The sequence below is a fragment of the Pseudophryne corroboree genome, chromosome 4, assembly GCF_028390025.1.
Source record: "Pseudophryne corroboree isolate aPseCor3 chromosome 4, aPseCor3.hap2, whole genome shotgun sequence".
Lineage (NCBI taxonomy): Eukaryota > Metazoa > Chordata > Amphibia > Anura > Myobatrachidae > Pseudophryne > Pseudophryne corroboree.
In genome coordinates this window covers 65,088,440-65,115,459 of record NC_086447.1, presented here as the reverse complement: position 1 = coordinate 65,115,459, position 27,020 = coordinate 65,088,440, and positions in this window count along the sequence as shown.

The window sequence follows — 27,020 nt, the reverse complement described above, 5'->3', positions numbered from 1 at the left end:
CCTCACCTCTTCATCAGTCCAAGTTGATATTTTATAATGTATTTGCAGTCTAAACGCTTCTAAAGACTCTCACATGTGTCTCCTGTATTTTACAACCAGTTTCCTGCTTCTGGCTGCTGACATCACACATGGAGCCAGCCTATCACCTTCTGGGGCTTTCAAATACCGTTTCAGACCCTTTCACACTGCACAATGAAACGGGTAGGACCCTACTTTTTTACCGTTTCAAAATACCGGTATTTTGAAAACAGTAAATTGAAGGTGACCCTTTCACATCGCAGCTCGAGCCGTTTAGGAAGCCAGAAAAAATGGCATTTTACCGGGTTCAAGCTGCGATGTGAAAGGGGTATAAGTGAACATTTGTTCAAAACTGAGCATCACTTACTGCACAAATAGGGTTACTTCTCCCTATAGTGGGTATATTCTTTAAGCGAAAAGCAGGAGGAATTTGCTTCTTGCGGTAGTAGTCCGATAAGATCTGCCCATGCAGAAGCAAATCAACTTCCCTTTTCTCTAAATTGAGGATTTTATAGTATACATCTAAGGCACTCTCAGCAGGCAATTGACCAAAATCGCAGAATTCAAAAAAGGACACGCTCTGCATCCTCATCAGTTAAGACGAGTTGATCATGCTTAGCACTGAACAAAAGCTCAGTAGAAACCAAATTATCCATTTAGATGTAATACAAATCACTGGTGAGCAAGGGCCATAAACAATAAAGAAAAATTATAATTAATTTAAAAAAAAAAATAAGGGGAAAAATGAGAAAGTCCAGCAATGTCACAGAATGATCCAATCTCCTATGGTTATATCAGGTTTAATAGATTACTAATCAGAAGATCATCTGTAGACGGGTGCAGGACATTAACACACAGAAGCCGAATGTAAACTGTTCCAAATAGAAAGTCCAAAAGAGCATCTGCTGGGGTGTCAACACCAAAAAAAAGGGAAAAAAATTCTCAGTGTACAGAAAAAGAATCAGGCTGCACTCACCAGTCTTCATTCATCAATTTATTGTTCAATCCATAAGAATAAAATTGCAAGAAGCATCAACATTTCGGTCCTACATCTGGACCTTTATCAAGATACATACAATTGAATCATTCAAAATATGTATACTCGAAGTATATAGGTATGAGGTAATTGTCTCGTGTGTGATGTTCACCCTCCCCCTTCGGTACTCAGTGGATGTCCATCCATCCGCACTCCTGCATGGTCACGATACAGCGCTGGCGCCACAGTGGAAGTGACATTGGACGCCAGAACCTCTGGTCGCAGACACATTGCAGGGGGGCAGAATAAGAGTTCCTAGGTGCCGAAAACCACTTCCTGTTAAACAATGGTTGTTATAGTGACATAACTGTCTTGGAAGCTCAGTATGCTCACAATAACAATGTTATAGCGTTATTATAGATAAAAGGTCTAATTTTAACATAGTATTGATTTAGATAAAAACATCCAGATTTATAATATCTATAGAATATGTAATCTACAGAGATTTAATCTAAGTGGTTAGAGGAGCATTGTCATTACCACAGCATCACTGCAATATTATACCATTGTTTTCACAATATAATTAAAAATAAGCAAAAAAAATTCAATTAGAAAAGGAAAATCAACACACACCCTACATAGAAAAGATACTGACTGGACATCATAGGAGGATATTCTTTGTGTAGTACCACCAGATCTCATAGTAAGGTACAGTATTAAGGATATTCATACAATATAATAGGGCCAACAAGTTACATGCTTATTTATAGAAAAAAATTACATATTTAATTCTTCATTCAATCCTGTTGGGGACATAGATCTTAAATTATAGATCCACTGACTTTCTCGTCTCAGCAACAAAGTATGTCCGCAATGGGGTGATGTAATCAATGGGCGTAAAGGAGAAATCCTTCGTTGTGTGTCCATGAGATGAAAAATGCCTTGCCACAGGAGGTATTTTACTCTCAATCTTAAATAATGCCTTTTTAATTGAGGACCAGTGCATAGCTATCCGTTCTTTTTGCATATGTACTGTTTCGCCCACATATAGCCATTTACAGGGGAACAAGATCACGTACACCACAAAATTGTTTTGCAGTTCATGTAGTAATATAGATGATATTTCTGTCCCGTCTCTGGATGCTGCAAGGACTAATATCAGAGTATGTCACTGTTTGTTTAAGGTTGTGACTACATTTATAGCAGAAAAGTGGAGTTTGACCACATGCATCACCAATATCTGGGTCAGTCTGTGGAATGTGCCAGTGTCTTAATATTGCTGATCGCAACATCCCTGTGGTGGTTGAATAGGTGTTTGAAAACATCAAATGTCCCTTGTCCTCAGTTTTCCTGTGGGGAACTAGTAGCTGTTCCCTCTTGAGATTAAGGATTGCTATATTATTTCCTTGTTGTCATAACCCCTATCAGAGAAATTTTTACACTTCGTATCCAATGCTGCTATAAGGTCCGTTTTCACAGATGTAATTCTCACCACTCGTATTAGTTGGAAGAACAGTAATCCTCTCTTTAAGGCATGTTGATGAAAGCTTGATGCCTTTAACAGGGTGTTTTTATCTATGGATTTTCTGAAGAGCGGAGTTTTGAATTTTCAGTCAACACATTATACTGATACATCCCAAAAATTTATTGAATTCATACTAAAATTGCATGTAATTCTGATGGACCCTGGTAAGGAATTGAGTGACTATACAAAGTCCTTCAGCATCATATCAGTTCCAGTCCACACAAAAAAGAGGTTGTCTATGTAGCGTATATAGCTAGCCACATATTGAGAATATATTGGATTCACCATAATGTATGTTAGCTCATTCTCATGTACAGATTGGCATACGATGGGGCCATATTAGACCCCATTGCGGTGCCTTTCAGTTGGAGGAAAAAAGAATGATCAAAAATAAAGTAATTCTTATGTACTATTACTTCAATAAGTAGCAACAAAACCTCTTATCGGTGGACTTTAATAGTATGTACTGTCACCGAGGGGTGTCGGACTGCCCCAATTCCTTCATCATAATAAATGTTAGTATACAAATTGCTGACGTCAAGTGTCACCAGTAGACAACCAATCGGAGGAGGGCCAAGTATTGCCAATTTATTTAGAAGATCTGAGGTATCCCTCAGCCAATAGGCGGTATGCACCACAGACTGTTGATAGTAATCTACATGAGTTAGGTTGACACAGGGACCCCATTGATGAAATTATTGGTCTCCCTGAAGGCGAGACCATCGACTTATGTATTTTTGGCAAAATATATAATAATGGTATTTTTAGAAAATAGTGTGTCAAAAAGTTGACTGTGTGTTATCTGTCCAGCCATTAGAAAATGTCATTTGTATTATTGAATCGATTTTTTTTTTATATTTATCTGTAGGGTCAAACAATAGCCGTTTGTAACACTCTATCAGATATATGCCTCATGACTTTATTAACATAGTAAATACGGTTTATTACAATCCTCCCGCCTTTATCAGCAAGGCTGATTATAATGTCACTGTTGTCTCATAGGGTCCGTATAGCCAAAGATTCATCACGAGTTAAATTAGAATGGTGCATCTTTATCCCATGTAGTTGTGGGATCACATCACGTTTTACTAACCTCATGAAGGTCTCAATTAAAAGGGTTAGATGAAGGTGGATTGAAGTTACTATGTTTTTTAAAGGGGGTAGAATTGTCTCAGGTGGTACTAGGCGACTGTTCGGAGAAAAAGTCTTTCAATCTCAATTGTCAACCAAATTTATAGGGTGGGAATCAATTCTTTTCACCCCTTTCCACACCCATTCTGTTTCTTCCCTCAGGGGCGTGGTATCATTATTTCAGCTTGCTACCCCCAAAGTAGGGAGGCACCCAACCCTTTACACAGCTAAACCTGATCACTATGGGTGCAATATGTGCGATAACGGAGATCTTTTTAGAAAGTAAGTTGGGCATGATATATCATTTGAATCCCACCCATAGAGTTCAGTTTCACAACCTGCCTGCATGTCTGCTCAAATGACAGTCCCTTATTTTATATTTTATAACAATTTTTATTGAGCCTAATGCATGTAAGAGATATGCAAGTAACATAACAAACATCAATAAATTACATTAACAACACGCTAAAATTTGTGCTTTTACTGTTTTTTTATGGGGAGGGGGGGGGGAGACAGGGTAGGGGGGAAAGAAGCAGGACTATAATGGAACATACAGCACAAAGAGCAGAAAAAGAATTACAAATATTAAGAAATGTTTTTTGGAAGCGACCACGTGGTATTTTCAGATATTTTCTTAACAGATGATCTCCAGCCATTGTCGTAAGATTAACAGTCTGGCTAAGGTGGTAAGCGTAGTCAGCAATGGCAACATGTTATTCTGGTCTCTAGGTCGACAGTGTTTAGGTCGACCACTATTGGTCGACAGGGTGTCAAGGTCAAAAGATCGACATGAGATTTTCAGCGTTTTTTTCTTTTTTCTTTATCATCCACTAGGGGTCACTGGAGTACTCTTGGGATATGGACGGGCTTCCGTAGGAACAGCACTGAATATTTAAATTTAGAACACTCCACCCCTCCATATCCCCGAGTACCTCTCAGTGTTTTTTCTGTGCTCGAAGTAGTAACAGCTCTGTGGCTCAGGTCACAATTACTTTGAATTTTATTTTTATTTTTTCTATTTTTATACATCCCTTTCCCCCTTCCAAAAGGCAGGGTCAGGGATAGTACAGCTGCTGATAGCAGCAGTGGCGTGTCGGGCCTCTCTGAAAGAGCTCCCTCACAGCCACACACACACACACCTCCTGCTCAGGCTGGCCGGCGCTTGTTCAGAAGCCCCGTCGGAGCCTCCTCACAAGCTGCAGGATCAAAGGTATGTGAACGGGGCGGTCAGCTCCAGCTGCCGCCCCGAGGTGTGGGGACATTGTTAGCACGCTGCTCTCTCCACTTAGCCGCCCGCCGCTGCTCTCCCCACTCAGCCGCCCTCCCCACATGGCGACGGCCACAGCTGATCTTCCGCTTCACAACAACGGCTCCGGCGCCGCTGCTCTGCCGCTCACAGGGCGCCGGCCGCCGCAGCTCTCCCGCTCACGTAGCCGGCCGCCGCTACTGCTCCGGGTCCCACCGCTGTTTGACGCACTGCTCACCCGGGCTCACAGGCGATCCGCTCGGCGATACCCGCTGGGGCCCCACACGCTGCGCTGCCACTGCTCTTAATCTGAAAGAGCATGCAGCCATTACCACAAGGGTGAGGCAAAGGGGGGGGGGGGGGGGGGGCAATAAATAAGGGGGCAATAGAGCGGCATAAGAAATACTGCAGCACCAGCAGATGCTAGGCTGCAGGGATATTTGCAGGGTTATAATCAGTGGAAGTTTGTAACCAGCACTAGGATTATTAAGCATAGCATGGCAGCCATTTTAACATGCTCCCTGTGTCTTCCTGCTGTGATTCCAGAACGTTCCTGTCCTACATCTCTACTCCACCGGAGGCGCAGGGGTGTTAGTGGGAATTTGGGATCACATTTCATAGTACTGGCCACGTGTACTGCACTCAGCCAGATATATATACAGAGACACCTTACTGCTATTTTATGAGTCGTGCAAGTGTCTGTTTTTGTGTATTGTATTGTCTGTCGCCATAATGAGTAAGGCACCAGCAAAAACTAAAAAGCATAATTGCAAAGTCTGTAACAGTGTGTTACCGGATGGATCTACCACAAAACGGCAAGATCTGAGTCTAGGGTGAGACCGCCAGAACTACCGGAGGCGTCTCAGCCTTGCGTAAGGTCCAAATCCATTTTGGGTAAACGGGATAAATTTCATATGTCTTATGATTTTCCAGTTTCTGCTATGTTGCATTCTGATGATTCCATGCCAGACCTCACGGAACAAGATGAGGGTGAGGAGGGCGAAGTGGAGTCAGATGGCGAGGATTTTAACAGTTCCGGCATTGTTGATCTCATCAGAGCGGTACGTCAGTCTCTGAAGTTTCCTGAAACTGAGGAGCCTCTCACAAATGATCAGGTCGTATTTACGAAACGACGAAAAACGCCAATAAGTTTTCCTGTGTCGGAATCTCTTAATCAGATGTTAGTAGAAACACGACAGAATCCAGATAAACGGTTTTCTATACCTCGCAGATTTAAGTCTAGTTATCCGTTTCCAGACTCGGTAACGTGTACATGGGAGAATCCACCAATAGTTGATTCTTCAGTGTCCAAGCTTACCAAGAAATTAACCATACCAGTGCCAGCAGCTACTACGCTTAAAGACCCTTCAGATCGCAAGATAGAAACTATGCTAAAATCCATGTATGTAGCAGCAGGTGTAATGCTGAGACCTGGATTGGTTGGCATTTGGGTCACTAAGGCGCTCATAATATGGCTTACAGAACTCAAATCTGCTTTACATGACGAAAACCTGATACTACTTGTAAATCAAATGAGTGAGGCTGTAGAGTATCTCTGCACAGCGTCTACTGACGTCTGTCAGCTCACTTCTCGTATTTCATCGTCGCTAGTAACGGCACGAAGAGCACTCTGGCTGCGTGCCTATCATGCGGAGGCAGAGGTCAAACGATGGCAAGAAGTTGTTTGGTCCTGAATTGGACGCATGGATTGCTGAGGCTACGGGAGGTAAGTCTGTTTTCTTACCATTGCCTCCACCGGTATCAAGAAGAAGGTACGCTGGACCTTCGTTCAAATCTTTTAGACCTCAGCCCTTTCGAGGACGTGGCAGAGGAACAGCCACGCCTGCTAGACGTGGTCGAGGACGTGGTTTCCAACAAACCAACACAACTCGCCAGGATGCTAAGGTTACCGACAAGCCAGTGGCATGACGGGCTACCAGCCCATCTCGGTTCTCCGATTGTGGGAGCACGCCTTCAGACGTTCCATTTGGCGTGGTTCCACACATCCGCGGATGGGTGGATCCGCAATTTAGTGTTAAAAGGTTACAAAATAGAGTTCGACTGTCTTCCGCCTCTGCGGTTTTTCAAGACAGGATTGCCTCTGTCGGACGACAAGAGGACTGTTCTGCAAATTGCCATTCAGTCCCTACTGGATTCGGCAGTTTTGATTCCGGTCCCTGTACACCAACAGGGTCAGGGTTATTATTCAAGTCTGTTTGTGGTACCAAAGCCGGATGGCTCAGTCAGACCAATATTGAACTTAAAAGGTCACAATCAGTACGTAACTTACTACAGATTCAAAATGGAGTCTCTGCGGTCGGTGATTGCGGGTTTAGAGCCAAAGGAATTTATGATTGCGCTAGATCTCAAGGATGCGTACTTACACATTCCAATTTGGCAGCCTCATCAGAAATTCTTACGGTTTGCAATACGCCAGAACCATTACCAGTTTCAGGCTCTACCGTTTGGCCTGTCATCAGCGCCTCGGGTATTCACCAAAGTGATGTCTGTCATGATAGCTCATCTCAGATCCCTGGGAGTAACAATAGTTCCATATTTAGACGATCTGCTCATCAAAGCTCCGTCTCAACAGATACTTCTCCAACATGCGCTGCTAACATACGATGTACTGGTTCACCACGGTTGGATTGTCAACTTCAAGAAATCACATCTAATTCCGTCTCAACGCCTTCAGTTCCTAGGTATGATTTTCGATACGGTCAATCAAAGAATTTACCTACCACAGCAGAAAGTACAAATTCTACGCCATCTAGTACAATTAGTGCTCAAGCCACGCACAGTGTCGGTACACTTGTGCATTCGCCTCTTAGGCACAATGGTGGCAGCTTTCGAGGCGCTTCAGTTCAGAAGATTTCACTCTCGTCCATTTCAACTGAATGTGCTCGCCCAGTGGTCGGGCTCGCATCTGCAGATTCACCACAGGGTGAGGTTGTCGCCAAGGGCAAGAGTATCTCTGCTCTGGTGGCTCAAGGAACACAATTTAATCGCAGGAAGACGGTTCGGAGGCTGGAATTGGATAATTCTAACTACGGACGCCAGTCTCAGAGGTTGGGGAGCGGTAATTCAAAATTGTCAGCTCCAGGGTCTCTGGGCGGATCACGAAAAATTGCTGTCTATAAATGTCCTGGAACTCCGCGCAAGTTACAATGCGCTACGACAAGCAGTGCACAGGCTTCGCTCTCAGCCTGTCCAAGTGCAGTCAGACAATGCGACGGCGGTCGCATACATCAACAAACAAGGAGGAACGAGAAGCCGCATGGCAATGCGGGAAGTAGCTCGAATCCTCAATTGGGCGGAATGCCACCAGGTGATATTGTCGGCCGTGTTCATTCCGGGAGTGGACAACTGGGAAGCGGATTATCTCAGTCGTCGGGATTTTCATCCAGGCGAATGGGCATTAAATCCAGAAGTGTTTCACATGTTGGTTCAGCGATGGGGTTATCCTCAGGTGGACCTGATGGCGTCTCGACACAATCACCAAACGTTCCAGTATGTGTCCAGAACAAGAGATCCAAAGGCAGTGGCGGTGGACGCTCTCACTGTCGCGTGGCCGTACAGTCTTGTGTATCTGTTTCCACCGTTTCTGTTGCTCCCTCTGGTGCTAAAACGGATCAAAAGAGAGTCGGTCACAGTCATACTAGTGGCGCCTCATTGGCCTCGGAGAGCTTGGTTCTCGGATCTCCGAGGACTACTCGCAGACGATCCTTGGCCGCTCCCACTACGTCCAGACCTGTTACAGCAGGGTCCGTTCCTTTACCCCGATTTAGCGCGGCTGCGTTTGACGGGGTGGCTGTTGAGACCGCCATCTTAAGAAGAGAGGGCATTCCAGATTCAGTTATACCAACCATGGTACGAGCTAGGAAGCCGGTTACGGCAGCTCATTATTACAGAATATGGCGTGCCTATATAGGTTGGTGTGAAGCTCGGAAGTTTCCGACTTCATCTTTCAAGTTATGCCGCCTTTTGTTGTTTCTACAAACAGGGTTAGATGGAGGACTGCGTTTATCTACACTAAAAGTGCAGGTATCTGCTTTGTCAATTTACTTTCAAAGATGATTGGCTCTATTGCCGTCTATACGCACTTTTCTCCAAGGTGTCCTCAGAGTACAGCCTCCATTCATTCCACCTACAGCGCCATGGGACTTGAATCTGGTTTTAGAGTTCTTACAGTCAGCATGTTTTGAACCCTTACAACAAGTGGATATAAAGTTTCTCACTTGGAAAACAATTTTTCTTCTAGCCTTAGCTTCGGCAAGGCGTGTTTCAGATTTGGGGGCCTTGTCATGCAAGTCACCGTATTTGGTGTTTCATGATGACAGAGCGGAACTTCGGACGAATCCCGCTTTCTTACCAAAGGTAGTGTCATCTTTTCACATCAATCAACCAATAGTAGTTCCTGTGTTGACAGCACATTCTGGAACTCTGGATGTGGTACGCGCATTACGCTTTTATGTATCCCGAACGTCTTCAGTTCGTAAGACGGATACGTTGTTTGTTCTCTATGATGCTGCCAAGATGGGTTGGCCAGCGTCTAAACAAACCTTATTCAGATGGATAAAACTGACCATACGTCAGGCTTACCTTCATGCTAGGTTACAACCGCCTACGTCAGTAACCGCTCATTCCACACGTTCTGTGGGAACTTCATGGGCAGCTGGTCGGGGAGCTTCTACGACGCAGCTTTGCCGTGCGGCTACATGGTCTTCAGTGCACACGTTTGTGCGCTTTTACAAGTTTGATACGTTTGCGGCATCAGCATCTAGCTTTGGCCGCCTAGTGTTACAAGTGCCAAACAGCTCTCCCGCCCACGGGGGAAGCTTTGGTACGTCCCAAGAGTACTCCAGTGACCCCTAGTGGATGATAAAGAAAATAGGATTTTGGTACTTACCAGGTAAATCCTTTTCTTTGAATCCATAGGGGGCACTGGACGCCCACCCAGAGCAGTTTTACCTAGTTGTGGTGAGTTCTGAGGATCTTATGGTAACACACTTTCACCGACTGGTTCACATTATCAAGTGCTGGTTATGGTGTCAACTGTTTAGTTGTCAGTAACGTTATGTGTCAACTTCGTTATTGTCCGTTATGTTATATGTAATACTCCATTGTCAACCTCTCTATAGTTCCTGTTCGGCTCAGTAAAAAACACTGAGAGGTACTCGGGGATATGGAGGGGTGGAGTGTTCTAAATTTAAATATTCAGTGCTGTTCCTACGGAAGCCCGTCCATATCCCAAGAGTACTCCAGTGCCCCCTATGGATTCAAAGAAAATGATTTACCTGGTAAGTACCAAAATCCTATTTTTAAACTTTTTCATACTTAACGATCCAGGCGGACTACGATTGGGAATAGTAACCTGTGCCGAGTGCTGCGGTAGTGGAGCGAGGCACCTTGCCCGAAGCATGGTGGGCGGACACGGTGCACTAATTGGGGTTCCCGGTCACTGTACGTAGAAAACGACAACAACAAAAAACATTAAAAACTCATGTCAACATTTTGACCTGTTGACCTAGCACATGTAGACCTAGAGACCCTGTCGACCAAGTTAGTGTCGCCAGCAAAGACTCCTGCCAAGTGGTGTCCCTGCAGCATCGGCATCAACCAACATCCAGCAGCGCTTGTGTCACAGGCGCAGGGTCCGCTAGGTAGGATGATTACTGCGCAGGTGTGTGATAACAACGAACACCAGAAGGGCAGCACATCACCTCACCAGTGGCATTGCGATAACGGCAGCCCAGGGGTACGCACATGCTTCTGTTGTGTGACAGCATATTACTGCTAAAAAGCATTGAAGTGTCAAACCGACAATAACGATCTTTAGGCACAGGAGAATACATCTACCCCATAGTGTTTGTTAACTTTTTAAGGCCGCCCACCCAATGTTACCTCAGTATTTTTCAATACTATCTCTCAAAATGTTTATTTTCCTGTTAACATTTTTTTAAGGTTCATGTTCAGAACATGGGGCCCCTTGGGTTAAGCAAAACTAAACTGCTGCGGAACATCAGTAAACCTGTTTAGAATATTAAGTAAACTAATTAAATGCTTAATGTGCTACTTCCAATAATAATTTTTAACACTTATGACTAGATGCATCATTGCTTGGAGAGTGTTAAAATGTAGAGAGAAAAAGTACCAATCAGCTCCTAACTACCATGTTATAGCCTGTGTTTGAATTATGATAGGTAGGAGCTGATTGGCTGATACTTTTTCTCTCTCCATTTTCTCACTCTCCAAGTGATGATGCATCTCACCCTTAAACTTCTACTCCTTACAATGTCATTCTTTAGTAAACTGTTACTTGTTCACTTTTCTGTATCTTCTCATTCCTCCTTAATTTAACACTTGTCAGTGTCCTCACTGTCTAGAACAGTGGTTCTCAACCTCGGCCCTCAAGTACCCCCAACAGTTCATGTTTTCCAAGTTTCCTCACAGGATTGCAAGTGAAACAATTTTCTCCACCTGTGGGTCCTTTTAAAATGTGTCGATGAGTAATGAATACACCTGTACAACTGCTGAGTGACCTGGAAAACATGAACTGTTGGCATACCTCCCAACATGACCCTCTCCAGGAGGGACACAATGCTCTGCTCCTGGACTTCCCTCTTAATGTATGATTGCCATCACCTGTGCTGAAACACCTTTTCCTATCCATTAACCTGTTCAACACAGGTGCAGGCAATCATACATTAAGACAAAAGTCCAAAAGCAGAGCATTGTGTCCCTCCTGGAGAGGGTCATGTTGGGAGGTATGTGTTGGGGGTACCTGAGGACCAGTGGTCTAGAACAGGCATTCCCAACCACGGTCCTCAAGGCACACAAACAGTGCAAGTTTTTGTGATATCCAGGCTTCAGCACAGGTGACTTAATTAGTAGCTTAGTTATTTTGATTTAACCATCTGTGCTGCAGCCTGGATATCACTAAAACCTGCACTGTTGGTGTGTCTTGAGGACCGTGTTTGGGAATGCCTGGTCTGGAAGATAAAAATTTTTAAGCAAAGACTTCCATGATTCCTACTCATTCTATCCCTGACTGACTGATAGACTGCCTTCTGCAGTTTTCCCACCTTTTTACACAGCAGCTGCAACTGTGCCAATGTGACATCTGCTGAGCTGAATGCCGCCTCCTACACAGAGCCCACAACTGCCACTGGAGAGGACCTGGACCACAGGTATGCTCCCTTGGTTATGCTAACTGCCAGCGGTGCCTCTGCTTCCCACATAGTCCCATCACTGCTGGAGGAGAGATTACTGTCAATGAGGTCTATTCATGAAGCAGTGAAAAGAGTGGAGAAGTGAGCCAGTGGAGAAGTTACCCATGGCAACCAATCAGCTGCTACATATAATTTTATAGAAAGCATTTGATGAATGCTACTTAAATACTGATTGGCTACCATTGGTAACTACTCCACATGGGCACCTTCACCACTGGCTCACTTCTCCACTCTTCTCACAGCTTCACAAATAGACCCTATTAACTCAAGTTAACAATTTGATTGTTGGATTAGATATTCTGAGCAAATTTACTTACAGATGTAGCCATGCTCATCTTACTGTGATGTGGCATGATGCATGGCATGCCAGCCTGTAATTGCTTCATTAATTCCTTTAGGAATAATCGCAGCCTGGCATAACATGCTGGAAGTCATGGTGCAGCACGCTGCATCGCAGCATAGATGACCATGTTGCCTCCACAGCATAGCTTCCCCTTAGGCCTCCAATGTAAGGTTACCTGTCCTCCCCTATAAGCAATACCCCCTAGTGTTGATACCTACCACCATCCCACAGTGGCATTACATATACCTATTATAGTCCAACCCTAAATTCCTTAGCCTCAACTCCTTATAGCACTCATAGTACCCACAAGATTTGTATGTTTATGACAGTGGTGGGTTGAGGGTAGAAGTGTTTTTTAATTTTCACCTTTAAATACTTGGTTGTTTTTCAAGTGGATAAACGTCACAATCAGCAATTGCTCTCATTGTAGCTGCTTGTATATGTCGTTATAAAAGATTGATGTGCAAGAAGAGTAAAAGAAATCGAAGTTGCTGGACGAAGGAATGGCTACTTAGAACTGAACATTTCTACCCCATGCTTTTACTCCATGAAATTTGTGAAAATAATCCAGAGGATAATCGTAACCACCTACGTATGGATGAACAAAGTTTCATGGAGTTGCTGCATCTTGTTACACCATTCATGGGAAAAGAAGATACACTATGTCAAAAAAGCCATTCCCATGGACCAAAGAGTAGTGACAACATTGCGGTATGTGGCAACTGGGAGATCTTTTCGCAGATTTGAAGTTTACAACAGTGATTTCAGCGCAATCTGTGGGTTGTAATATACCTGAGACCAAAGCAATAATCAAAGTTCTTAAAGGACAAAATTTTAGGTAAAGTTTTGTGAAAAAAATTACTAAAGTCATTTTTAATGATTTCAATAATTTAAGATTTTTTTTTGACAGTTGTAGTACAAGATTAGTGGACTTCACAAATAGTGGTCCAGTTTCCCGTTTTCTCTGGAAACTGATACCACGGTGACCTTGTGAACTGGTGATGCTGGGGTTTGCTGGATTATTTAGAATAGGATCAGAAATCTGTGTAGTCTGGATGAGGTGATGTGTTGCACGTTTATTGATGTTAGTGGTTGGACTGGGGGTCATCACAGTTGCTGCGATCTAGAACTCCATTATAACGGCTGAGTGCTGAAAAGATAATAACATCAAATAATGTTTAAAGTCACTTTTTTATATTGTATGAACATTACAATTAATGCTTTTTTTTTTTTTTTACAGTTTACTTCTACACCAGAATATTGGATGGATGCTGTACAGAAATTTGATGAACGCTGGAATTTCTGAAATTGTGGATGAGCATACAGTAGATGGAAAACACGTCAGAATAATACCACCTACCAACTCTGGTTCAGTAACCTGTATGTGCCTTAGTTCTTTGTACGGCTTTTCTTACACACCAAAACCTAGTGTGCCATAAAATGGCTGCCTCACCTGGTACGCTGATGGGTGGAATGAATAATACATTGATCTGATGTAAATGTAAGGGCCCTGGCATCTAGCTTTAGTATGGTGTAACTTCCCCATTTTTCGTCATCTCTTCTAGAGTTGTAAATTCCACCCAGGGTAACCTATGTAGCATGCCCAAAATGGCTGCCTTGCCTAGATTCGGGGGTGGGATATGTAGCCCTGTGGAAGTTATTACCCAAAATGACTGCACCAACCCTGCATTATGTTCATTATTATTTTGTTTTCTTCTTTTCTGTAACACTAAAACTATGTGTGTGAATCAACTGCGGGAGAATAGCGCTATATAAATAACATTATTATTTTTTATTTTACCCAAAAATATTATATATTTGATTGACAGTGTAGTGTACTTAGGCCGGGTTTTATCAAGACTCACCGCCGCGGACCCCTCTCATTTTCGTGTCTTTTGTCCCTTCACCAAATGTATTAACAAAGTTTAATTGAAAAAAACCTCCTGCTTTCTGCATTGCTTTGTTATGGCGGGAGTATCGCGCCCTGACTCCTCCCCATTGGTGGCTATTGAGATTTTGTACTGTCGAATGTACTAAGATTCAGCTCAGTGCTTTTGTGCCCTCTGTAATTCGCCACCTCGGACTGGCGTTAGTCAAATTTGTGGGGCACTTATAGGTGCCCCCACTATTATTAAAAGTAAAAAGGTCCTGTAGATCTTTTTCTGTGAATGGGGTGCCCATACAGAGATGGCATGGAGTTGTGAGGCACTGAGGGAATATGGCAGGTGGGGACTGCAGCAGGGATGCATTAGGCACTGAGGGTTATACAGCAAGGAGGTGTGCAGCACAATGGGGGATATGGCATCAGGAGACAGGTGGGTCAGGCAGCAGAGAGGCATGAGGCACAGTGAGGGATATGGCATCTGAAGACAAGTGGGTCAGGCAACAGGGAGGCGGGAGGCACAGAGGGGGATATCCTACAAAAAGGACAGGGAAGGATAATGGCACTAGTAAACAGCAGCAAAGAGTTGTATAAGGAGAAGTCACTCTATCTCCAACAAATACAGAACAAAGAAAAAAAAACACACCCTCTATAGCGCTAAGAAAAGTGTCTGTAGGGACGATCTATTCCTCGGTGGGTATATGATGGAATAATGTCCCATAGGGTTCAAATGTCTATGTGGCTGATGTTGTTCAATGGTGGGTTCTCAGCTTCAAAGATGTGCATACCGTACTCGCATGTACAATGCAATGCGTAGGATAAACTCATAAAGGTTTCTTTCTCACGACGGTCCTGGAAGATCTATATGTGTGTGTTTTTCACCATGGACTGTTCCTCATATGGTGCCCAGACAGGAGGGGGGGAGAAAAACAGAAACCAACGGTGTAGTACATTCAAAATAACACAATCCCATGAAGGACAATGCTATCGTGTACAGAAAGTACTGCACTTACATAGGTACATAAAGAGTGATTCTTATAAAGATATCTATTTTAGGTGACCCTTATTATCGAAAGTAAGCAAAGGGTGAGGCGTACCCCAACTCATGTTCCGCAGATGTAGGGTGTGCTCATCAAGTTTTCTTTTGACATTCCTCTTTTTTCTCCTCACTCCGTTCGGGTGATGGTTTATGATAACAAAATGGCCAGGAGAAAAAAGGGGCTTGTAAAGACGTATCCATTTATTGTATAAAATTCACATAAAAATGCAGCTAAATAAAAAGAGGGAAAGCTCCAACTGGGGGAAGAGATGTAAACCAACCACAGACTTGGAGTGTGGTGAAGTCCAGACTTCCACACTCCTCAGACTAGGCCCCTGGATGTGGAAGAATCAACGCATTTCAACTAAATGTTTTTGTCAAGGTGTAATGAGCTGCTGACTGCACTGGTTAATAAACCCTCAGCTGTTTTGTCTGCCTCCTCTAGGGGCGGGACAAACGTAATGTACCCGTAATTGCATGATTTTACATGTTATAATTAAATGGGGGCTGAATAAAAACAGACTGTGCCCCATTAAATAAATGTGTATTACTCATGTATGCCTTGGAAGGCAGAAATATGTTTGCAGGCCGTTTATTAGTTCATGCGTTCCAGCTCCGGAATGCATGCCACTTCCGGCAGAAATCTGGACCTCCTCTCTCCTCCAGTCACATTGGGAGCTGGTTGGTGACGCTCATTCTGTTAGCTGGAACGCAGCCGATCTCAATAGGCGGTGCATGCTTTTCAGGCTTGGGAAGTGGATACGCGCCTGGTATTTCTCTGATCACGTGATGGACGTCTGGAACGCAAACAGTACATATGCGTTCCAGTAGAATATGACGAGTAGCCTATTCTTTAAAATACAATTAGCACAAACAATATGGGCGGCTTGACAGTATCATACTAGCAAAGATGAATTGGCTATAAAAAAAAAATTATTACCAATCTGACATAAATTATCTTTAATAAATATGGGCAGTTTAACAGTATCATACTAGCAAGTATGAATTGGCTATGCCAAAAAAATTGTATTACGAATCTAACATGAATGATCATTAATCATATGGTACCTAATATTGTAATATGACAAACTGGAAAATTATAAATAACCATTTAAGGCCTTATATCATGAATTAGCATATGGGTGTGAATAAAACCATGGACTTATATTACAGTAAGTGAATGGTTACACAAGAAAAAAGAGGGAGGTGGTATGTCTATCTGTTGGTACAATGGTATACTGAAATTAAAGGGTCACATAATGGGTGTTTCTTAATTCATGGTCCTTGGTTGCTCTATAGATGTTACTGGTTTTTTGAGTCTCATAGAAACCATTTTTAGTTTCGAAGTCCAGGTTTAATCCCTTCGGAGTCAATGTTCCCAACTTGAAGATGGTTTCCATATCCTTACGGGCTAACCGTTCCTCCAAGTCGTTCTTCCTCCAATTATTCTGAATCAGATGGATGCCACAAAATGAGACCAAACTAGATATATTACATTCGTGTGTACTCTTGAAATGGGCTGACACCCCATGTGTTTAAAGTCCCTTTTTAATGTTGCGTACATGCCCACTCATTCTCTCCTTCAACTTCTGAGTGGTCCTACCCATATACTGCTTGTGACATATGCATTCTAGAAGATATACAACGTCCTTGCTTCCCCCAACATTCAAAGGTTATAAAATCCCTAATGGAAAATGTTTTCTTATTATTTGTAGAGACATATCTGTTCAGTGCCTTGTTTGTGCCCTTACAATTCCTACACATCTGGCATGACCCACATCTATAAAATCCTTTTGACTTGATGGTGTTCTTTTTTTATCTTAGTCTCCAACATGCTACTAACTACTTTTTTCCATAGGTTGTCCACTTTCCTATATGTGAAAATACCTGTAGGTCTTTCCGTGATGTAACCTTTAAGGGTGAGGTCTTGTAGTAATACATTCCAATGCTTTCTTACTATATTCTCAACGTCTTTATATTGGCTGTTATACTTCGTTATGAAGGCAATCCCTGCTCTTTCTTTTTCTTTCTTCGTTTTCTGTAGTTGTTAACATGTCTTCTGTATCTTTTAAAAACACGGGGGTACATGTCACTAATGGCTGTAGGAAAGAGTCAACCATATCAGATAGGTTTGATGATATACTGTTAGTGCCTGTAATGATTGGGCGTCTGGGGGGATTGGTGGAATCCTTATGGATTTTGGGTAAGACGTATATCGTAGTGGAGGGATCGCTAATGTTGATGAAATCTCTTTCATCCGCAGTGATAGCGCCCTCCTCCACAGCTCTTGCAGTGAGTTTGTCTAATTTTTTTGTTATTTTGGTAAGGGGATCAGTTTTTATAATAATTTCCTTATTTGCCTGTAAAGATTGTACTGCAAGAAATTCTTTTAGTAAAGTTTTTCTTTTTATATTTGGGAATTTTTCTCAATTCCTTGGTGACAATGGAGTTGAAACAATCGATACTACCCCCCCTTGACATGTTGCGGGTAAAAGTGGGATTTTCTCTTGAACTTAAGTCTATCGGTCGAAGGGTTCTCATTTGTAGGTTCCTTTCTTCAAAATATTTTTTTTAAACTCCATTTTCTTATATATTTCTGTAGATCAACGAATAGCTCAAATGGATTTGTATCGTTAGAGGGTGCAAATTTCAGCCCTTTTACTAACACATTCTGTTCAGACTCGGTCAAATCATGATTACTCAAATTAAAGATTTTACTGGTATTTTTCCTTTCAGAGCTACTTCCTTAAACTACATCAATGTCTAATGGGTTAGGAAAAGGCTTTCTGGGTTTGTTTGTTTTTATTCCGCCTCTTTTTCCCCGTTTGGGTATTTTGGTGGGTCTACCAATTATTCCCTTCTTGGGGTCCAGCGGCCCCTGTCTAAAAAAGAGCGATTGAAACGTGGTATATATGAATTTTCCGAACTGTACTCCTTGTTCCTTTTATCTGCAAAATCTCTTCCTCTTCTTGGTCTATTTGGTTCCCTCAGGTAATTGCTCAACCGATTATGTGGATGATGGATAAATTCCTCTTCACTTTTGTTGATGCCAGGTTCCCTATTCTTATCATTTCTAGGGAGGTACCTTACTTTAGGCTTTCTCTCCCCTAAGGGATACGTCCCTTTGGGGTTTCTCTGTGCTCTGCACCTCATATACTGATCTTTTTTCATTTCTACCCTTATGCCAGGTGGGGGTCTGTGTGATCTCTTTTCTAATTGACCATTGACCCTGCCCTTTTGGATTAGTAGGCTCTCCGTTCTTGGATTCATCTAGATCTCTTTGGAGCTTCCTCTTTTTTCTGCTCCTCAGATCTTTAGTTTATTTTTCTAATTTTTGTAGAATCTTTTTCTTTCTCTCTTTAGCCTCTTCTAAATCCATAAATGGATCAATAAGAGTTTTGGATGTCTCAATATCTCTATTGATATCTAGAAGATTGTTTTTTTTCTCTCTTTTACAATCACTTCTACTAATGATAAACTACAGTGGATCAGAATTGTATCCCATTCTAATAAAAGAATCGTTTTCATTAGTGAACAAGGTTTTTTTAATTACCCTTAACCCTCTTGGTATAAGATAATGGGATAAATAGTGTTCCAATGTAGTGACCTCCCACCACATCCTATTTTCTCTTAACACTAGTGCCCTCCAGAGGATAGCTGTCCCAATGTATGTAAGCAGAATGGCGGCACTCAGAGACTTCACAGCAATGCAGAAACGTGCTTTTTAGTATATCGCGACGTCATCTAAGAGCGCCCGCCCAGGTGAACCAATGAGGCAGTGCATGTCTCCATCACCATAGTTACAGGAAGAAAGTACACAGTTTAAAAACAAATACATCAAGTTAAGGTAAAAACAACTGGTTACCTCGGTAACCCGCTGCAGCGTTAAGGGGGTAAAGCAGCATGACAGCTTGAATTAAATACCATATTGACACTGCAGATATTAGGTACATATAATCCTTATGACATAGTGCAATCCACATACTATTAATATGCTATTCTAAACTATTCTACTTGATAAAGTATTTAATAGAATGTCAAATAATGTTTACAGAAAAAAACTGCAAACCCAACAACTCATTTAAGCTCCTGGGAGACGGTGTGTCTAACTGAAAGATCCACCTGCTCTCTAATTGGAGCAGGGTTTGACCTCTATTGCCACCCCTAATGTTAAACGGAACATGGTCGATCAATTTAATGTGTATACTAACTACACTGTGTTTAGCTAAAGCACAATGGCATGCTACCAGTTGTTCACTACTACTGGATTCCAAGGCCACTCTTAATGCAGACCTATGGCCCGCCATCCTCTCGCAAAACTGTCTTTCTGTCTTGCCCATGTCGTAGAGACCACATGGGCAAGACAGAATATAGATGACAAATTTTGTTGTATGTTAATGCATATCTGATGGAATATTATTTCCCAGAATGAGGGTGTGTGTAGGTGTCACCTGGTATAATAGATCTACAGGTGGTGCACCCAAGACATCGGTGACAACCTACCCGTTGTTGTAAAAAGTACAGTTGGGAAACTTGTTTTTTCAAGTTTGTGATGTCCCTTCTCACTAATTGGTCACCCAGATTGCGGCATCTGGTATAACAAGGCAGCAATCTGGTGCCAAATAAGGAAGGCAGTTGTTTGTTTGTGTTCATTATTGGCCAATATTTTTTAGCTACCTGTCGGGTAATTTGACTCCTTGTGTTGAATCTATTCACCCAAGGTAATGTTGTTGAAGGGGTAGATAAATCTCTAGTATTAGTTAATGTGGCTTCCCTTGGAATTGCCAGAACCTTATCCTTAGTGCTTTCCAATTGCTTCTTAGGATACCCCCTTTCAATTAATTTATTTACCATGTCTGTCATAGCTGAATGGATCCGGGTTTGATAACTGATTATCCTCACACGAAGCATCTGTGAGTAAGGTAACCCATACCTCAAAGGCTGCAGATGAAAACTATTGTGTTTTAAAATTGTATTTCTATCTGTTTCTTTAATAAAGAGAGAAGTTACTATGCCTGAGGGGAAAGACTGATTGTTACTGTACATCCAAAAAATGAATAGTTTCAGAAGAAATGATGTAGGTAAACTAGACTACATGGCCCAAGGCATTCTATGTCCAGCAAGTTCTTAAGCTGGACCTCGGTTCCCGTCCACCCTAGGAGCAATTCATCTATATATCGCAGGTAAACCTTAAGTGACTGTTTAATCTGTGGCGATATATAGAAACACTATTGCTTAATCGTGGTCATAAAGGCATTGGCGTACAATGGGGCCACATTGGACACCATGGCACACCCTGTTAACTATAAAACGGAAATGACAGGAGCGCTTAAATGTATAAAATGAATTAATCATTTCCTTTTTTTTTTATTAATTCATTCTATACATTTAAGCGCTCCTGTCATTTCCGTTTTATTGTTACTATTTCTTAAAGGAGCAGCTCCACAATACTTCCAAAGCGCGGGTTATCCATCACACTTATAACACCCTGTTAACTGCAAGTAATACGAGCGTCGTACATAAAATAGTTTCTTGTTAAGACCAATTTTAATAATTGCAGAAACACATAAATAGGTGGACCCATGTAGTGCGGATTGTTCGTAATCAAGAGCTCAACTGCCTTTAGTCCCTCCTCGTGCGGGATACAAGTATATAGACTATTGACATCCCCATGACACAGCAAAGTCCCCTGTGGTAATGACCCTAGGGAGTCTAATTTAAGTAACAATGGTGTTGTATCTTTAAGGTAAGAACTAGTTTGTTGTATACATGGGTTTAGCACTGAATCCAAATAAACCGATATGGGTTGGTATAATGAACCTAGGGCAGAGATAATAGGCCTTCCTGGTCTATCACTTTTATAAATTTTTGGCATGTTGTAAAACACCGGCGTTAAGGGAAATTCGACTGTTGGAGCCTGTTTTAACTCAGAAGTAATATGCGTATTGGTAACTGCTGATGTTAAAATCTCATCTTACTCAAATATATATTGTATGGTAGGGTCTTTAACCAACAATTCATAGGTAGATATATCTGATAACTGCCTTGAACATTCTTTGCCATAATCAACAAGGGACTGAACAACAGCCCCTCCCTTATCCGCTTTCCTTATTACTATGTCCCTGCGCTTGCTAAGACCAGTAACTGTGAGTAATTCCTCTTTGGTCAAGTTGTTCCTATATGATTTTTCAGTCTTGTGGACCGATCCCATCTGATCCATTATTCCTGTATTCGTCCTAATCGAGGGACTATTGCTCACTGGGTCAAATTTTGACCGAGGTTGAAGTCTCTTTAAGGAAGAAGGTAGCTGGTTAGTCGTGGATGTAGGAACATGTTTTGCAGTATTCCTAAAATGTTCTTTAAGTCGCAAGAAATGGTTTGAGTTTTTAATGTGTCTACCTTCCATTGGAAACGGTCAAAATTTGTTGTTGGAATATATGACAGTCCCTTATAGGCCCTACACACTGGACGATTTTTAGAAAGATATGAACGATCTCGTTCATAAATGAACGAGAACTCGTTCATATCTTTCAGTGTGGAGACTCCAGCGATGAACGATGCGCGGCCCCGTGCTCGTTCATCGCTGATCTCCCGTCGGCTGTGCATGCAGGCCAATATGGACGATCTCGTCCATATTTGCCTGCACTTCAATGCAGCCGCGTGACGGGGGGAGTGAAGAAACTTCACTCCCCCCGTCACTGCCCCCACCCCCCGCCGCCGGGTCGCTTGTCGGCCGTATCCGCCGTCGGGCAGCTCGGCGGCGGGTCGGCCAGTGAGTAGGGCCCCTTAGAAAGGATGCTGTATTCTTGGTTGGGTAAAGGGGTAGAGGACAAATTAAAGACTTTATTTTCTGTGAGGTGACCTCCCTCTTCCTCCACTTTGTCGGCCCCTCCGCGTCCTCCTTGTACTGGACTTCTGGGCGCTGCCCTGGGTCCACTCATGATGCTTTTATCTTGCAGCAGTCTGCAACCTGCCGTTTGTTTGAGGAGGGTGCTTTTCCAAATGGCTGGTTGTTAGTGTAGGCATGTTGCTTTTATTTTTTTTTGTAGTCTGTATACTGTACATTTGCAAGTTACTAGTTATCTTCAAACCTGTTTTGTTTTATTAAAGGCAATGCTGGATACGGCAATCAGACGTGGCTACTCACTCCTCTCTCCGATCCACATGGTACTGCCAAAAGGAGGTATCAGAAGGCTCACAAAAAGACCAGAGTTGTTATAGAATGAACTTTTGGTGTTCTTAAAAGCCGCTTTAGGTGCCTAGACCGCGGCAAAGGGCCTGCTTCTCTATTCTCCTGACAAAGTTTGCAGTATAGTAGTTGCATGCAGCATTCTGCACAACATCTGTATTGCAAATAAACTGGAGATGGAGATTGAGCCATTGGTTCCTTTGGATTTGAGCCTCAGTTCAGCAGTACCTGATGTGGTTGATTTGGGGAGTGATACCAGGCAGGATGTAATCGCGGGCTTCTTTAGTTCTTATAAGTATAATCTTTTAATGTTTTTCCCTTTCAACATGGATTCATTTATTTTATAGGAGGTCACAGATCCACAGCAAGTTGGTCGTTCTAAATTTCAACGTGTTGACAGTTTTGTTATGTTACTTTTCAAGTGAACTTCGTTGCATTCTGGTTACTATGTTATTTTGATGGATTTTTTTTGTTAAATGGCGTTCTAGCATGTTTCAGGGCTTTAATTTTTTTATTTTCTTTTTACAGCCTTGTTTTGTTTGGCCTTTAATACAGCAGCTCTCTGTTTTGGGAATTTCTATTCGGCTGCGTTACTTGGTAAGTATGTCTGTGTTTTTTGTTTTAAAAAGTAATTTCGTTGGATGGGATTTTTCAAGTCTCTTTTTGAATTATTCTTTAGATTGAGCCATCCCACAGGTAGTGCAGCGGAGTTACCCTACTGCTTTTTGAGTACCTATGTTAATTTGGACTAGCAAGCAGAGGGGCTATGGGCCTGCGGAATCCGGCACACAGGTGAGTGTCCTTTAACTGTGGCTCCTCTCCCTCCTGCAATAACGTGGGGCACACCTATATTTGTGTTTGCTTAAGTCTAGGTAGGGCCAGGCCACTCTGTTAGGACACAGCCTCGGTCACACCATCTGAAGACTGGAGACTGTACAGCATTTACAAAAAGTCTAACCACCTTTTCCCCTTTGTTTTCCAGCATCAGCCTGTCACTTCACCTGGATGAACCAGCGGCTGCCTGTGGATGACAACCTTGCTGAGGACAGCATGCGACCAACCAGCTCCCCTTCTTGTGTTTGTCTCACAGTTTCTGTTGCATGCCCCTCCACCCAAAAAAAAACCCAGTACACCTGGTCCAGCTTGGGTGCACTCACTACATATCCCCCCACCACCTTTTGCATTGTTACGATTACGACTGGATGTTGCGCAGACGTCTGAAATACACCCCTGATTGCAATGCTGGTTATTTTGTCTCGCTTGCGAAACAGGCCAAGGCAATTGCATTTTTCATGCCCCCCCCCCCCCCCCCCCCCAAGGAGACCAATTTACATGTGACTTATTGCAACCCTCTATATTGCCATAACTGCCTGTTGCAGATTTAATACAGACACCACTGTTTTAGCTGTTTCTGCACAACTTTTATCCATATATTATAACATATGTATATATATCTGTATTTGTAAACAATTGCACAGTATAAAACATTATATGTACATGTTCCACAATAAAATATTTTCTCAAAACTGAAACTGTCTGGTGAACTTCAGCCTTCTCCGGTTTGGTGTATTGGATACACAATTGATCTACAAGAGAAAAACGTAACAAAAATTCAGCATACGTTCACTTAAAAATAGCATTACATTGCCAAACACTTTTACATACAGCAGTTTGTTTTTCGGGACCTAGGCTCCCATACACATGTAGCCATCAAATTACATTTCACAAAGTCCAACTTAATCATGGCAGGGGTACAGCAGAATTCAAACCTTCCTTTGGCCTTCAAAATCCTATGACTTCCCCAATTTTAATTAAAATAGAGTTGCAAAACCCCTAAGCTACTCGTGTTTGTAAATTATTTAGTGTACTACACACATTTGGCCACAAGCAAATTCAGATAACACCAGTATTATTTTTAAACTAATTATGGAACAATATCAAACACCTGTATATGCAGAACTATTATTAGAATCTGAAACCGCTTTATATGGCCAGGTATACTTGTGTGTAGTAGGAATTTGCCTTTAGTTTGCTATACAACAGCCAAGTAGAAAACATAAGCAGGGGGGGCAAGTAAAATCAGACAGATAGACACAAGTTACATGTTGGTGTAGTCAGTCCAATGTTCAGGAGTTCAGCAGGCACACCACTTAGGGAAATATACTTTTAAGGCCTCTTGTGGACCTATCGGGGACGGCCCTATAACGCCTGCTGGAAGGAAGCAAGTTAAACATTCTGTGGCCAGGGTGTAGCTGTCCATTTAGTAACTTCGTTGGCCATTTTTTTTAGCTCTGGACAGGTACAGGTCCTGGACTGAGGGCAGGCCGTGGTGCACACTTACCAAGTTTGAAAAGGGTTGTGTTTGAAAATTAAAAAAAGAAAGATATTTGAAAGAAACCACAAGTGACTAGTTTGGCCTTGAAAAAATAGTTTTGACCCACTCTACAACATGTGCACTTTGGTCCAGGGCATGAGGATTTTTTAAAATCTCAATTTTTTTTTACAGTTGACCTATTGACATTTTTCAAAGGTGTGGAAAAGTAGGAATATAGGAGGAATACTGGTTCAACCCCCGGCCCCCATCCTTCCACACAAAAAGAAACAATTACCTCCAGAGGGAACAATGCTGCTTGGTTCGTCAAGTATTCTCCGCAAAGCGGCTGCTGTGTGTTCGGTAGGTTGTGTCACTGTGCTGGAGGAGGGTGTGGGCCGGCCAGCAAATGTCTGTTGAGGTGTGGGGGCCAAAAAAGAACTTGGGAAATCCGATATTGACACGTGATCTCCGCATTTCTTCAGCTATCACTGCCAGCCTAGTGGACATGGATATTGATGCAGAGGCAGACTGTGTAAGCAATACATTAATTTGGTGGAGATTAGCATTGATGTTGTTTATACCATCAATAATTTGGGAGTGCTGAGTTTGATTTCTAGAATCACACGATCTTTGCTCTCTAGTATCCTCCAGGTTGTCTGCCAAACGGTCCACGCACTGAGCCAGGAAAACCATGCTACCCTCCATTTTTCTCCTATGGATTTCTTGCTTGGTGTCCATGGATCTGGCAACATCAGCTATGTTGTCAAAGGGAGTGATAGGACGGTCTGCTTGGCCTTGTTCTATAGACGCATGAAGCAGCATATTATAGAAAGCCACGTATAATATAAAAAAAATGGCATGCATACCTAATACAACAAATCTAAAGTAGTATTTAAGTAGGTAGAAGTGTACACATTTAATACCTGGGCTTGAAAACCTAATTTCCTTCGGAAATTTGGGAACTTGTTCCTGATGCCACTGGAGTGGACTCTATAAATTCACTTCCTGTAGGAAAATGTAGACAAATTTATTTTATAGAATTTATTTACAAATCAAATGCAACTCTGCCTGTGGTTACCCCAAATTTGGGACATTTCCGTTGTGCTCAACCATAAGTTTGAAGCAATAGCACCCAAAGCAGAAAAGGATCCCCACTCCCAAAATGCAGGCCAAACATACAGCAAACAAATGCCAAAGACCACATTCGGAATGTGGGGCCAAGGGAACAGCATGCCCTCCACAAATATAACAGAGGCGCAGGCGCTAGGGATGGCGAACACTTACCACCGCTGCATACTGCTCTTGGCTGTGTCTTGGCCGGCTCTTCACACAGATGCATGCCTGTATCTCCTGGTGGGTGGCCCTGTGTGTGTGACACCTTCTTGTACCCCCTGCCTTATGTGTATGTGGCACCCTCTACCCCCAGGCAACCTGGTGAGTAGCCCCCTGTGTTCACGTGTCTGTGACACCGTTGTGACCTCACGCCACCCAAACCACTGTATTCTACCCTGTACACCCTGCTTTATGTGTGTGGCATCCCCTCACACTTTTTGGCGTCGCCCCCTATGCCCACTGCCTTTCTGTCCAGTTGATCAGAGATAAGTTAGACCTCCTAGGTTTTTTAATACAGATTTTCTGATCTAATGTCCTTCTTGTTATTTACAACACTTTTATCATGTCCAGCTCTCTGCATTTTAGATATTATAGATTTTTAACAATTCTATCAATATTAATAGAAATCTGTATCTATTATAGAACATCACTAGTCACCGCACCACTCTCCCCTCTTTTACAATACATACATACACACACACACACACACACACACACACACTCGATAAAACTACATCAGACACTGCACTAGCCATCCTGCATCCCACCTAAAATACATAACATGCGTAGAGAGATATCTGGAGAAATGTGTGTGCCACAAGATGTTAAACAAAAATACCTTTGTGAATTAGTTGTTCCCGAGCTGAAGGTTGGGTTGAGAGTGCTGTCTGGGATAGCTGTTTTATTGCTTCCTCTCCAGTTTATTCAGCCATGGTCACCTGAGAGTTGTCCGTCCTGAGCATGAGATCTGTAATTTGACCACAAACACAGAAATTTGGTAGGAGTAATGTAC